The sequence below is a fragment of the Octopus sinensis genome, linkage group LG24 (assembly GCF_006345805.1).
Source record: "Octopus sinensis linkage group LG24, ASM634580v1, whole genome shotgun sequence".
In the NCBI taxonomy this organism is placed as follows: domain Eukaryota; kingdom Metazoa; phylum Mollusca; class Cephalopoda; order Octopoda; family Octopodidae; genus Octopus; species Octopus sinensis.
The window spans coordinates 20,805,420-20,820,257 of record NC_043020.1 but is presented as its reverse complement, the minus strand read 5'-3'; the positions used below and the strand labels follow the sequence as shown (position 1 = coordinate 20,820,257).

The 14,838-nt window shown below is 36.9% G+C and overlaps 1 protein-coding gene across 2 annotated transcripts in view; it reads left to right on the top strand.

The window, feature by feature from the left end:
* The window catches only part of LOC115223982 (tubulin epsilon chain-like), a 103,615-nt gene extending 89,260 nt beyond the window's left edge, over positions 1-14,355 (top strand). The window contains exon 13 of one of the 2 annotated variants that reach the window (XM_036513051.1): positions 14,268-14,355. The gene's annotated coding sequence lies outside the window, so the exon portion shown is untranslated. Of the gene's footprint in view, positions 1-2,189; positions 2,467-14,267 lie in introns of those variants that run through there. The other variant, XM_036513050.1, reaches the window with a different exon arrangement.
* The last annotated feature ends 483 nt before the right edge of the window (positions 14,356-14,838 follow it).

Genomic DNA, 14,838 nt, shown 5'->3' with positions numbered 1-14,838 from the left:
CAATCTGTAGAAAAGGCATAGGTAGAAACTCTATAAAATGTACCCAGTGTAAGCTATGGACACATAAGAGGTGCAGCAATATCAAAGGAAGGCTAACTGGGAAGATAGTTTTTGTATGTGGCAGATGCTCGGGAGCAATAAACACTGAAAATGTGCAGAGAACAACTTCTGCCACATTCCAGGGAGAAAAACTAGAAGTAGTTGATAGCTTCAAGTCAGTAGTGGAGGAGGGTGCGCTGAAAGTGTAGCTACTAGAATAAGAATAGCCTGGCCAAAGTTCAGAGAGCTCCTACCTCTGCTGGTGACAAAGGGCCTCTCGCTCAGAATAAAAGGTAGACTGTATGACGCATGTGTATGAACAGCCATGCTACATGGCAGTGAAACATGTGCCGTGACTGCTGAGGACATATGTAAGCTCGCAAGGAATGAAGCCAGTATGATCTGATGGATGTGTAATGTCAGTGTGCATACTCGACAGAGTGTAAGTACCTTGAGAGAAAAGTTGGACCTAAGAAGCATCAGATGTGGTGTCCAAGAGAGACGACTGCGCTGGTATGGTCATGTGGCGAGAATGGATGAGGATAGCTGTGTGAAAAAATACCACACCCTGTCTTGATACTGGATTATTTGAACCTGGATCATTATTATGATACTAGATCATTATAAGCAAAATGATCATATTAAGTACATTATCGTAGCATCCAACCATCCACCCTCAGTAATACAGGGTTTAATTAAGAATATTTCTACAAGAATTTCTAGATTGTCCACTAATTATAAAATTTTTGCATCACGTGCAACTTATTATAATGCTGCTCTAGCTGGGGCTGGGTATCTGAAAAAATTCAATAAATACAAGAAGCAGATATACATAACACTGGTAATTCCTCCAATTGTAATACACATTGCACAACATCACAGTTTGAGAACTCACTCACATAGAGAATACAGGCCAGGAAGAATTGGTCATGTTGATGAACTACATAATAATCCAACTGCTTGTTCCAATCCTGTACGATACACTTGATTAAATAAGCCTAACAACAGATAAAGGAATCAGGATATACTTTGGTTCAACCAGATTTTCGATTCGCATGTTTCAATCAAGATCGCTGGAAAATTTTTTGCTGCTTTGGACAAATGTTTTCCTAAATCTAATCGGTATCATATCTTTAATCAGCACACCATGAAGGTATCCAAAAACAACTTTGCTAATTTAGAGCAGCTTATGCATCGCATAAACAATACCAAAATGCAACAAAGGTTCAATAACCCACCTACTGGATCTAACAAACATACGTATCTAAATACTAACCAAGGAGGTGTAAACCACAATGACGAACACCAATTACTGCCAAATCATAATAATAGAAATACTTATGATACAGCTAACATGGTAACAATGTCGGTAAATGGAGTTGGGACTGCCTTATATACAAATAAATATGATAAATGCTTATGCAGAGAAAAATCAAAATGTCCATTGATGAATCACTGTATGAGTACAAGTCTTGTATAAAAATGTACCATGCTCACAAGAGGGGGGTCGTATGTTTACATTGGGCAGATGGCTGATTCATTTAAGAATCATTATCATAACCATGTCGCCAGCTTTAAGACAATCAATAAGAGACATTTAACATCTTTGGCTGATTTTGTACGGCAACTGAAGGAAGATAAAATGAAGTACAGCATAACATGATTCAGAGTAAGGCATGTGAAACCATGCAATATAATTTCCAGGAGATGCTATCTCTGCTCTGAGGAATCCCTGTCTTCTATGAGAAGATCATTAATAGAATTTCTGAAAGACTCTCGAGATGCCTACACAGATATAAATGTACATTCGCACAATGCAGTGGGAATGAATTTTGAGTCACTGTTAAAATTTATTTACTTTAAGGTGTAAATGGCTTAAGTTTACTTTTAACTTCCCCCTTCTTACAAACACCAAGTAGATAGTTAACTTGCTTTGTGATCATGATGCACCAAACCTCACGTGTGCGTATGCTCACATTTTTGCACATGCTTGTATGAGCGAATTGTACTCGCACCATGCAGCTTGCCTGTGGGCATTTATACATCCATATTTGTTAACAGTTATTTTTAATACTTTTATCTCTGTATTGCATGTTCATTTCTCTTTTTTCCATCTGTGATTTAACTTTTGATTTTCTATGCAAATGAAGATATTTCCTCAGTCTGGCTGCTTTTCTTTCTACAAAACAAGAAGTTACATTGCGGAACTATTATTTTCACAAGTTGTGTCTATCTATCACCGGATGAGATACATCTGCACCTCCAGATGCCCCTGAACCAGTTGTTGAGTGTCCCACCCATGAGGAATCGATGCTAAATGTGTCGAAACATTTGTCATGATTAATAAATTCTCGTATATTCCATCTTCCATCTTTCATTTGCCATATATATATCTCTCTATATATAAAACTGAGAATGTGTGTCTGTCTGTGTGTTTCCCTAAAACTTGAGAACTACACAACCAATTTTATTCAAATTTTACACATGCCTTACTTAGGGTCCGGGAAGTGTCATCGGCGAAGAAATAAAAAAAATTTTTGCCTAGGGCGAGCCCATAGCAATATCATATCTTCTCCACTATTTCAGTATTACGTGTTAAAAGTGAAACAAAAACATTTCTCAATGACTTGGAACTTGAAAAAGTGGTTTCACATGAATGGGAATAAATTAAGAATAAAATTAGCATGCAGAAATGGAATAATCCAGATGGAGGTGTGCACATACCGTTTACTACAGCTTTTACATTAGATTATCTGCTAATTAGCTAGCATTAAGTATCTATATGAAGTTTGGCTGTATGTAATGTCTGTTTTCTCGAACATCTGCTTCTACTGAGTACTGCTGTTGGTTTATTTCTTATACATAAAGGACTATAGCTTCAACTGCGTACTGCTTTTCGATTCACCGTAAGGTTTGTTATTATTATTACTGTTTAACTATTGTTATCACGTTTGTTGGTTCCTCGTAAGGGAAACGTTGTTGTGTTGCATTTGTTAAATAATTGTAAACTGTAACCCTCCCCCTTTGGTTATTGTTTAAAAATTGAATTGTGTCCCTGATTAGGGAAATTGACAATATTTTCACCGTTTACACGGAAGCATTTTTGTTAGAATGCCTTCGATAGAAGAAAGTCCAAAAATGAATTTCGCTGCAGCCGTTGGCAGGCGCGAACTCATTAAAATTAAAATGGAAGAAATACAAACCTATTTCGGATTGATCACTGACAAAGACGGTGAATCTAGGATAACACCACCAAACGAAATAAAAAATTAAATTAAAGAAAAGACTATTGTCTATAAAGTATACAATGTAGAGAAAAAAGAAGATTTGAACACCTGGAGGAAAGCACCATCGAAAAGTGTCTTGGTGCGACTATGAAAGATATCTAACCAGAGGCAGTAAATTCGCCACAATAGAAGCAAGGTTCCAGTCAACGGAGCATGCAAGGGAGTACTCGACTTGAACCTTGCATAGTGGAAATATTTTACGTTTACCTTTATATCTGGGACGTAGGACGTCCCGGATTAAAATTAAAAATGTCCCCCCAGAAGTAGAGGTAGGCTGGATTGTAGCCACACTTCTATACAAGAGGGAGGACAAGATACAATTGATCGAAATTGCAAGAGATGGGCCTACAATTCCAGTCTGTTATATATTTTGAGTATTGTTATCACTAGCGATATCAAGATATAACTTTGTATTTTATGTGTAGATGTATATGTATAGATGTACATGTAATATGTACACATATATACATACACTAGCACTATGACCTGCAACGACGGGTCATAATGCTAGTATATATATATATATATATATATGTATTTAAACTATTGCAAAATTGTGATTTCTATTCCCAGACTGAGCAGTACATTGAGTTCTTCAGCAAAGCACTTTATCTCACATTGCTCTGTGATCACTTCAACATCTGTCATGTGGCACACTATGCACTTGTACACGCAATGTCAATTTAATGGGGAAAGTGAGCTAATGTACAACATAAGCATTTCATCACTATAAACAAATTGTGTGTGCAGATTTTTCAACAAGAAATTGTAGAACCCTCATAAATTGATATAAAGTGACATGTGTGTATGTATATATATATATATACACACACACACACACACACATATACAAACACATGTATATATATAAATAACAACAGATGGATAATGGGTCAATCCACTACAGCTGTTTCTAACGAATTTTTAATTGATTAATGGAGACATTACACTATTAGAGACTCTATTTTTGTTGTGTACACATTTTATTTTCCAACCTGACCTAGTGCCTTATCATTTAAGTGCTTGATTTACTCAAATCCTGGTTTATATATTGGGGTAACCAAGAATCTCCTCTGCAGTAAGACATCTATTCTCTATCCTTTTATTATACTGTCCTCTCCTGTGGTTCCATTCCATTGCCCAGCTGAGAAGTCTTCATCTTGCTAGTACTTGGTAACCCCTGTTGGTGTCAGTGCCATGTAAAAAGCACCAGTGTTGACACCACATAAAAAGTACCCAGTACATTCTGTAAAGTGGTTGGCATTAAGAACAGCATTTAGCCAGAAGAAGTCATGCTAAAGCAGCCGATGGACCCTGGTGCAGCTGTCTGGCTTGCCAGCTTCTTTCAAACTCTCCATCCTGTGCCAACATGGAAGACAGATGTTAAATGATGATGTAAGTGTGTGGGTTTAGCCCAGAAAGGCTCTGAAATGGGGCATCTTCAAGAAAAACAAATTTGATTTTCAAAATCTATGTCCTAAAGAAAAGATCATCCATAAATAATTAAAAAAATATAATTTGCTGCAAGAAATAACAACTTTTAGATCAACAACTCTCCCACTCTCTATCTTTCACCACCAATGTATCCCTCTGTATCAATTTACCATACTCTTTGACACTGACTCTCTTTGTTTATGTATCACACATAACTTTCATTTTGTCTGCACAAATCCTGTTTTCTGATCAAACTTAAACCATTGTAACATTTTTCTGAAATAAATGAATCACAAACTTAGATTCAGTGTGAAGAAGTACTTCAATATACAAAATTTGAAAATTTTTACTTAATTTTAATGAGACAGCAACAGAAATTATCTCTTTCTTTTTCATTTTTCACTTAAACTTTCCACCTCACTATACATTTCTCTTTCTCTCTCAATCTCTAAAAAGGTATATCACTCACACTGAGTGAGTGTGTGTTTGTCAATATGTGTATGAATGTGTGTAAGGAATTTCATTAGGGTGACAAAGTGATTTAAAAAAGATGTGTAAATGATAATTTATTTTTATAGCATACTTTTCTATTAGTAAATATGTTTTTTCTTACACACACACACACAGATTCACTTGATGCAGGGTAGGGGATTAAAAATTTAAATTACCACCACATCATCATTCCAGAAAATGTGTTTATGGGGGAGAAAAATATTGAAAAAACATCAATACATGTGTTGTAATGAAAATGGTACACTCCTTCCCATGTGACAGTCATATAGTCCCACTAAAATATCAGACAGTCAGTTGTTGTTGGAGGTCAGTAGTAGTAGTAGAGTCGTTGTACAAGTTCTCAGTTGAAGTTAGGGTTAGTTACATGATATATACAAGTTTGAGTTACTGTCAAGGTAGACATTTCAAAGTCATTGTCTTGTGGAGCTAACACCAATAGCACAATTGTTGAGCTAAAGATATTAAGACGTGGAATACCAATATAACATATTAGTGGTGACAAGAATATTACAGTGCCGATGACAACATACAAGTGGACAAGGATCCACATTATAGCAACATATCAGAGTGACAAGGAAATGAGTAAGGTAGTGTTTCCTAAACTTTGCGCCAAATTGCAATATCACCCACTTATTGGCCAAAAAATGCTCCATCACCCACCTGTGTGAAAAAAAACCCTGACACAACAACCCAACACAAAATCCCCTCCCCCGTATCATATGACACACACTATATCGTAGACTTGTTGCCCTATTAGTGCTGTTTGGACTAAATATGCGGTTGCTTACAAATCCCTTATTGTAGGTTTAGTTTTGCCATTAGTGTAAATAAAATTCTAATGTTAACTCTATATTATGCAGACAGATTAACTTCGGTAAACTTGCGCTTCCTTTTACACTGATTTTCATTTTAACCAAATGAATGATTGATCAGAACTACCGATGCAAAAATAATGATTGTATTATGGTGCAATGCAGCTAGTGCAGATACGTTCGGTTTCAAACTTGTCAACTTTAGCCACAAGTCTCCTTGTGTCACATTCAGTCCAATTCTTTTATGGGAAAATAAAGTTCCAAATGGTTAAAGCCAAATTCAACCCGGTACGAGGAACGGAAGGCAACCAAAAGTAATTTCAGACGTTTCCACAGATTAGTGTAGGAATTCAATATACTTTGATGGTACCACAAACCTTCTTTGTCATAACAGCAATATCGCAATGTGCTGTCATTGTCATTTTGTAATTCTATCAATTCCTCATGAGCTTCGTCCTTGCAATTAAGTGCATCGACCTCAAACAGATTGCTATACCAATTTGGAATATTCAGTGCAATAACATCTTGAAATCACTCCACCAAACCATCATGCAATGATTGTAAATATTTGCGGTATGTAGTTAAATCCTTACCAACCAATCCATCTTTCAAAGAATCAAGTTGTGGAAATTGATGCAATTGACATTTTGAAATGTTAGTCTTATATAGCACCAATTTTGAAATAAAGTTAGTGATAGATGATTTACAATCAACGGGAGTTTTTCTGTTTCCTTACAATAACTTATTCAAACCATTTAATTTTGTGAAGATATCGCACCTTGCAGCCATCAATGAAGTGGATTGCGGAGTAGCTTCAAAGAAAGATAAGATTATATGAAACAGTTCAACAAAGCGTAAAACACAGTTTCCTTTTAACAGCCACTGCACTTCGATATGGTATAAAAAGTTTAATATGGTCCTCATCATTTCTCAGACAGAGTTGATGGAAAATTTGATCAGACAAATGACTGGATTTCAGTTTGTTCAGAGTCTTGATAACTAACTGTACGCATCATTCAATCTACTGTTCATATATTTGGCCACTAAATGCTGCTGGGGTGCTAAGCAATGAACAGTTAGTATCTGGTGGGAAATTTCACGCTATAGGAGAGATGAAAAATTTCTGTATCTTCCTATCATTGAAGGGACTCCATCAGACACACAGGCAAGAATATTACTGAGTGGGATATTATGTTCAAAAAGGAAAGACTTGAGAGTGTGAAAAATAGTTGCACCTTTTGAATCAAGCAGCCATTTCTCTGTGAATAGCATTTCCTCACAAGGTTGAAGGTCTTCACTGAAATACCATCATCAAACATTGATTGTCCACAGCAGTTGACTCATTCACTAGTATAGAAAAATTCAGAACACTGGAGAATATTAATGAGCTGATGTTTGACATTGTTGGCCATTTTTAACGATGCATTGAGAAATGTGTTATTGGATCCCACTAAGTGGGATCTTCTTCATAATGTTATCGGGTTTTACGTGCATAATGATTGACAAAACCTCTTCGATATTTGGGCAAAGTAATGTTTTGCCAATTGTGTAAAATGCTGGCTGCCAGCATTTCAAAAATTAAAGTTTATCAAAAATTTTAGAATTTCGCACATTAATATACCTTTCCAAGCTAAATTGCTGGAGTTATTGGCTCTTTTCGTTTGTCACTGTTATTTATGACATCGTTCATTCGTTTGTACTGGTTTTAGGGTTAGGGGGTTAGGATTAATGTTTTAGGGTTAGGGTTGTCATAAATAACAGTGACAAACGAAATATAGACCTCAACAGCAGTAATTTTATTCAGCTGAATACACGTCATTGATTGTTTGAAATTACCGAAATATGAGAACTTTGACGTGAAATAACTTTGTAAATATAAGTTTTTCTCAAAAATGCTAAGAGTAAAAGATATTTTATATAACATATTCTACCAGTGTCCGAAGTTTGAAAGTGTTTAGTTACAAAAAATTATTTTATAAATCTGTAGGTCAAAAGTTATTCAAATTTTACCAGAAAAATGTTTTTAAAAAGTTATAGAGGTTTGATCATTTTCACCCAGTCAAGTAACACAATTTCAAAGCTGTCATTTTGAGCATGACTGCACATTTTGTCAACATCTGAAAATAGCACTTGTGTTTTGATATGAAACTGCAGAATTATACACGACATATAACCCCTCATAACTTTTTTTATTTTTCAGAGTTTTCAGAAAATTTTTGTGAATTTGAATTCTATAAGCAGGACTTCATAACGATTATGCAAAAAAAAAAATGGTAGTGGAGTGTGATTTAAGGCCTAGGCCTATTTGGTTGCTATTTTTAGCACACATGACAACCATCTCAATGACTGCAATAAAAATATTCGATCAATAAACAAATCTGCTTTTTTAATGCATGTAGTCAAATCAATAAAAGTTCATCCTTAATCTAGGCATGTCTAGATATCAGTAAATGCAAACTTAATCTCTAAAAATTCCTTGTCACCCACAAAATGTTCATATTACCCACCAAAATCTCAAATCACCCACCATTTTCTAGAAATTCGACCATTGCCCACGTGTATGTTGAAATTGCCCACTTTGGGAAGCTATAGAGTAAGGTGGTCATGAGATGTGCTAGAAACAACAAGTAAATCTCCCTAAAATCACATCTTTTTGCCTTAAAATTATTTTGAAATTATAAACAGAAACAAATTGCTGATTCAGACTCTGTAATTGAAGATTATGATTTTAAAAAATTTGGAAAGAAAGCTAAAATTTTAGGATTTATGGAGGGGCAGGGTTAATGAAAAAATTGTCAGATCCTAATGGTCAGTGGCCATTAACCTCTCTTCAAAAAAAAAATGGTTATAGGCCACCAGCCATTAGGGTCTAATGAGACATGTAAAGCTAAGCACTTTATGTACAGAAAACCCTGGGTAACCCTATGAACCAGCCATTACTATATATCATTTAACATCTATCTTTCATACATGCATGGATAGGAAGGATGACAGGAGCCAGCCAGATAGAAAATCTACCCTAGGCTACTGTGTCTGTTTGGCAGGGATTTTACAGCTGCATGCCCTTCCTAACACCAACCACTCTGCAGAGTGGACTCAGTGCCTTTTACATGGCACTAGCACTGGCGGAATTCACTTTGGCATGATTTTTACAGCTGAATGACCTTCCAAATGCTAACTACTGGACTGGAAGCTTTTAACGTGAAACCAGCACTAGCAGGGTAACCAAGTAACTCACAAGACAAGAAATTATGAGAGGGGGAAAGACATTTGAGGAGAGGAACTTGTGTCAGAGGATGAAAGGTTAGAGTGTGACAAAGAGACAAGCAGGCATCTTGCCACAACAGAGGGGGCATTAGAGGAGGTGATCCAGTATTAAATGATGAAAGGTTACACTGTAACAGAGAAATAGGTGGAGATACATGGTTACCCAGTGAGAAAGAGGTACAGGAAAGAAGCCAGAAACAAGTATGCTGATGTAAAGGAGATATTTGGTTACTTAGAGGAAAAGCAAGGAGAGAGAGAGTAGAAAACAGCAAAAGTGTAAGAGAGAGTAGAGGAGGAGATGGCGTTGTGCTAGGGTATACTCACAAATAACAAGAATATGAGCATTGAACCTGGTTAGAAAAATAGGGTGTGGGTGTAGGGAGCAGGGTAGTGGGGGCAAGAAAGTGGATTAGAAAACAATCATAATTTATGAAGAGGAAATGTGAAGAAGAGAAAGATGCAGTTAGAAGAGGAGTTGTAGTTCAGTTTCTTAGGGTAGAATGGGTGAAAAGTGTGTTGCTACATGTGGGTGGGTCACAATTCTTCTAGCATTCAGTTTCATGGATAGGGCTTCTCTAGAACCTCATATCACCAAACATCTTGGTCCTCTATGAGGCCTAACATCCTAAGATCGTTCCTCACTACTTCATCCATGTCTTCCACAGATACCATCCACTTTCAGTGACAGGCACTTCTGTTTATAGCTGTCTTCACTCATATGCATCACATATCCAAACCCATGCATTCTCCTCTCCTGCATACTACATTCAATCCCTTTTGCCCAACTTTTTTCTCAACACAGTTGTGCTTTGCCAATCATGCACTTTATGGTTGCAAATCCAATGAAGCATGCTACCTTCATTCCTCTCCAGCCTATGCATGCCATCCATAGTCATGTAATACAAGCATCATACAATCTGCCTTTCTCTCTGAGAGAGAGTCCTTTTGCTGCCAACAGAGGTAGTAGCTCTCTTAATTTGCTCCACCCTATTCTTATTCTAAAATCAATACTTTCAAAGTATTCACCACCATTACTAATTTCGTCACCTAAATAGCAGAAACTATTTACTCCTCAAGAGAGCCTCCTGGGCTCTCTCTCTTTGAGAGAGTTTAAGTCCCTCGTGCTCTTAGTACTAACTGTTCCTGTGCATCTTCACACATGAAAGCAACCTTACCTGATGACCTTCCCATAATTCCATTGCATCTCATATGTCCATAGCTTATACTTGGTGCAGCAAATGGAATTACATCCCCCTCCTTTCTTTCATATTGAACAGGGGTATTTGCTATCTGGAATGAGGGTCTTATCTCCTTCCTTGCTAACAACAACTTCAGTTTTAGTTAAGTTAACTTTAAGGCCCTTTGATTGCAGTTTTTGCTTCCAAACTCAGAACAACTTCTCTGATTCTACTTCAAATTCTGCAATAAGAGAAAGATCATCAGCATATAGTAGTTCCCATGGACATCAAATTTTGAATTCATCTGTCATGGCCTGGAGAACTATGATGAATAAAAATGAGCTATTAACTGATCCCTGGTGTACTCCAACTTGTACGTTAAATTTGTCACTGTATTCAAGGCCAACTCTCACCCTATGGACAGCATCATTGTACCATAGCCTGAACTGCTCTAATAAGCCACTCCTCTACTCCTAGCTTCCTTAGAGACCATCAAATAAGAGAGCGGGGAACCCTGTCAAAAGCTTTCTCTAGGTTGACGAAGGCTAAGTACAATGGCTTACTTTTGGCCAGATATTTTTCTTGCAACTGTCTCACTATGAAGATGGTATCTGTGGTACTTCTCCCCGGAACAAAACCAAACTGCATCTCATTTAGTTTAATTCTATCCCAAATCAGTTGAGATATAACTCTCTTTTTAATTTTCTTGACCTGATCCAGCAGCTTCATACCTCTGTAATTGTTTCTATCTAAGGCATTACCTTTACCCTTGTAGCAGCTAACTATAATACTGCTACACCAGTCTTTGGGGATAATATCTTCCTTAATAACCTGATTAACTATGTGAATGAGTAGGCTGTATCCCATACTACCTGATATTTTAATCATCTCGGCAATGATAGCCGATGGTCCAGGGCCTTTCGCAGTCTTCATTTTTTTTTTGCATCACAGATCTCAAGTAGACTTGTACCTTCCTCATTCATGATGCCAAAGCCATAACCACCATGCACACCATGGAATCCATGGGAATGCTGCCCAACATGTCCATTAAAGTCGCCGGCCACCATAACGAAGTCCCTGTCATTTGTTATTGAGGTAGTTTGCAAAAGGACCTTGTAGAATTGGTCCTTCTGATCACCACCCAGCCCAGCCTGTGGAGCATAGGCAGAGATAAATGTAATTGTTTTACTCTTTTATTTGTTTGTCATTTGACTGCAGCCATGCTGGAGCACCACCTTTAGTTGAACAAATCAACCCCAGGACTTATTCTTTGTAAGCTTAGTACTTATTCTCTCAGTCTCTTTGGCCGAACCGCTAAGTTACAGGGACACAAACACACCAACATCGGTTGTCAAGCAATGGTGGGGAGACAAACACAAACACACAAGTATATACATCATCATCATCATCATCATCATCGTTTAACGTCCGTTTTCCATGCTAGCATGGCTTGGGCAGTTCGAATGGGGTCTGGGAAGCCAGGAGGCTGCACCATACACACATGAACATGCAGCCCACACAGGGGTAAACATAGATGTAAATATATACACATATACCTGTTAGCATATACATATATACTCATAGACATATACATCCACACTAACATACATAATGAGGTTCACATGAGTACATACAGACATGCAGTAAGCTAACAGACACACACTAAAAAAAAAGGGGGATACAGAGGGGGGAAACCTTTACACACAGACCATGAGTATGATTACTTAGGGAGAGTCATATACATTTGTAATTAAAAGGTGGAGGAGGGCAAGCATAATGTTTTTGCAAGATGGACACTGTTTATAATGTACATTAAGATTCAGAACTTTTACTATAATTATTATTATCAATGCACCCTAAGCCACATAATATTATAGATTAATGTTTCAAGCCATATATTATCATATAAACATCGTAGGAACATATGAAAAACTGTACTGTTCTGCTCTAATATAAAACATTAGAGTATTCGTACTAATCTAATCTACATAATATATATGAGAAAATGGCTATTAAGGATGCTGAACAGGAGAGAGACATTAAAGGCATGAAATTAAACTAAGACCAAGATTAAAAACTTAGCTCCTGTTTTCACTTCCAGCAATAAGAAAATAAAACAAAACAAACTATGTCTATCAATGCAGAACGTTTTTGCATGTGTGTGTGTGTGTTCTTAATTCATTTCTTAATCATTTGTCCAAAAGAGCCTAAGATTGCAATCTTCCCATTTATGAGGCCCATAACACTGAATGAAAACTGATACAGGATACTGTATCTGGGCTTATATTGGGACATCTTTGTTAGTTACTTACCCCATTTCTGTTGACAGTCTTTAAGACACTGACAAATGTCATGAACACTGCTACCCTTCCTCTTCTGACTACACAATTCAAAAATATGTGCATATGTATATATGTCTGCAGATACGCATGTGTGTGTGTGAACTGATATATACAAGGGAGTGTCGAAAAGTTCCTGGCTTTGGAAGAAAGAAAATACAGGGGGATCAGTTTATTATGATTTTATTCACCTCTCAGATTCACACACTTATTGCAACGGTCCTTCAGTTTTTCTAAGCCCTGTAAAAGAACTCAGAAGGTTGGGCCTTCAACCAGGCCTTTCACAATACCCTTAAAGCCAGGAACTTTCCAGCACCCCCTCCTATATGTCGTGAGAAGTGAGTAAGAGCATGTACTTGTGTGTGTTCTGTGGATAGATATATGTATGATATATACTTACATGCACCCACACACATATGTGTGTGCCAGGTGTGACGTGAACCAGCTAAAGGTAATGAGAATAAAATGTAAATAGATTACAACTATGTTTTGTGTTGCAGTCATTGTTGCTGTACTTTCCCAACCTTTGTGATTTTTACTATTAAATATCTGTCCTCACTATTAATGATGGCCTAAGCTTGTACATAACATCAGAAACCTGTCACACTGCTCTCTTACTTAATCACTATCCCCCCTCCTCGTCTTTCATTCTAAATTCTTATATGGACTACATGTTCATCTACCTATTTCTCTCCTTGATTTTCAGCTTATCATATTATTTCAGTTTCATTCCATCCTCTTAATACTCTTTCAATAGAGAAGTGATGTAATGGAGAAGACAAGCCATCTGGAATAGTAGTAATGTTAAAATAAAAGCTTGAGCAAAGTTGAGAGGAGATACTTGGTCTATGGATGAGTTCTCTCTCTCTCTCTCTCTCTCTCTCTCTCTCTCTTTCTGCATACACACACACACACACACACACACACACACACACACACACACACACACACGCACATGCCTGTGAAATATCAGACATTACCCAAACTTAGCACTATTACCACTATTACAGGGCATAGCCAAGAATAAAATAACAAGAGACCTGCTTAATAAAATACCAATACAATCTATTCTAAATCAATATTAGTCTTGCCAACTGAGTAGAATGTGTCTCTTTGAAGGTCTAATAAGACTGAAACACCAGTTGACTTAGAGACCAAATCCACACCTGTGAGGCATTACCTGTATTTTTCAGTTATTTGATTTTATCTCCCTTGTTTATTATATTTAAATTTTAAACACTTAGAGAGGGAGTTTTCATCAACTAATTGCATAGATAAACTCTGTTAACTAGTTTTCAACTCATAATATTAAATATGTAAGAGTGTAGCAGAAGTATTTTCCACTTGACCACTTGTTGATAATAATGTTTTGTGTGTGTTATGTTAATAGTACTCCAGGCTGGTCTTGAGTGTAATGGTGAAAACAAATGAGAAAAATCTATGAAGGCAACATTCCAGCAGTCCCTTCATATGCCAGCTAAAGTGAACTAAACAACGTGTGTGTGTATGTATGTATGTATGTATATATATATATATATATATATATATATATATATATATATATATGTGTGTGTGTGTGTGTGTGGTGTGTGTGTGTGTGTGTGTGTGTGTGTGTGTCCCCTTTTCCATGCTAGCATAGGCGAGATTGTTAAAGCATTGTTTCATAGACAGATTCATTTCCTATCAGTAACAAGGTGTCCCAAAAGTCACTGTTGGGTTTCAATTTTTGATAGCTTCATAAACCCTCTCTTTCAGATATCCCCACAAGAAAAAGTCTGAGCTAGTCAAGTCAGGGGAATGTGAAGGCCAGTTGATGTTGCTGTAGCAGGAGATTATTCTCTCTCCAAAGCACTGCCATAGCAACTGCCTTGTTTCTCTTGCAGTATGAGCAGTTGCCTCATCTTTCTGGAACCATATGTGAGGTCTATTTTGAATGGCCACGTGCAAAAAGTCTCAATCATGGATGCCT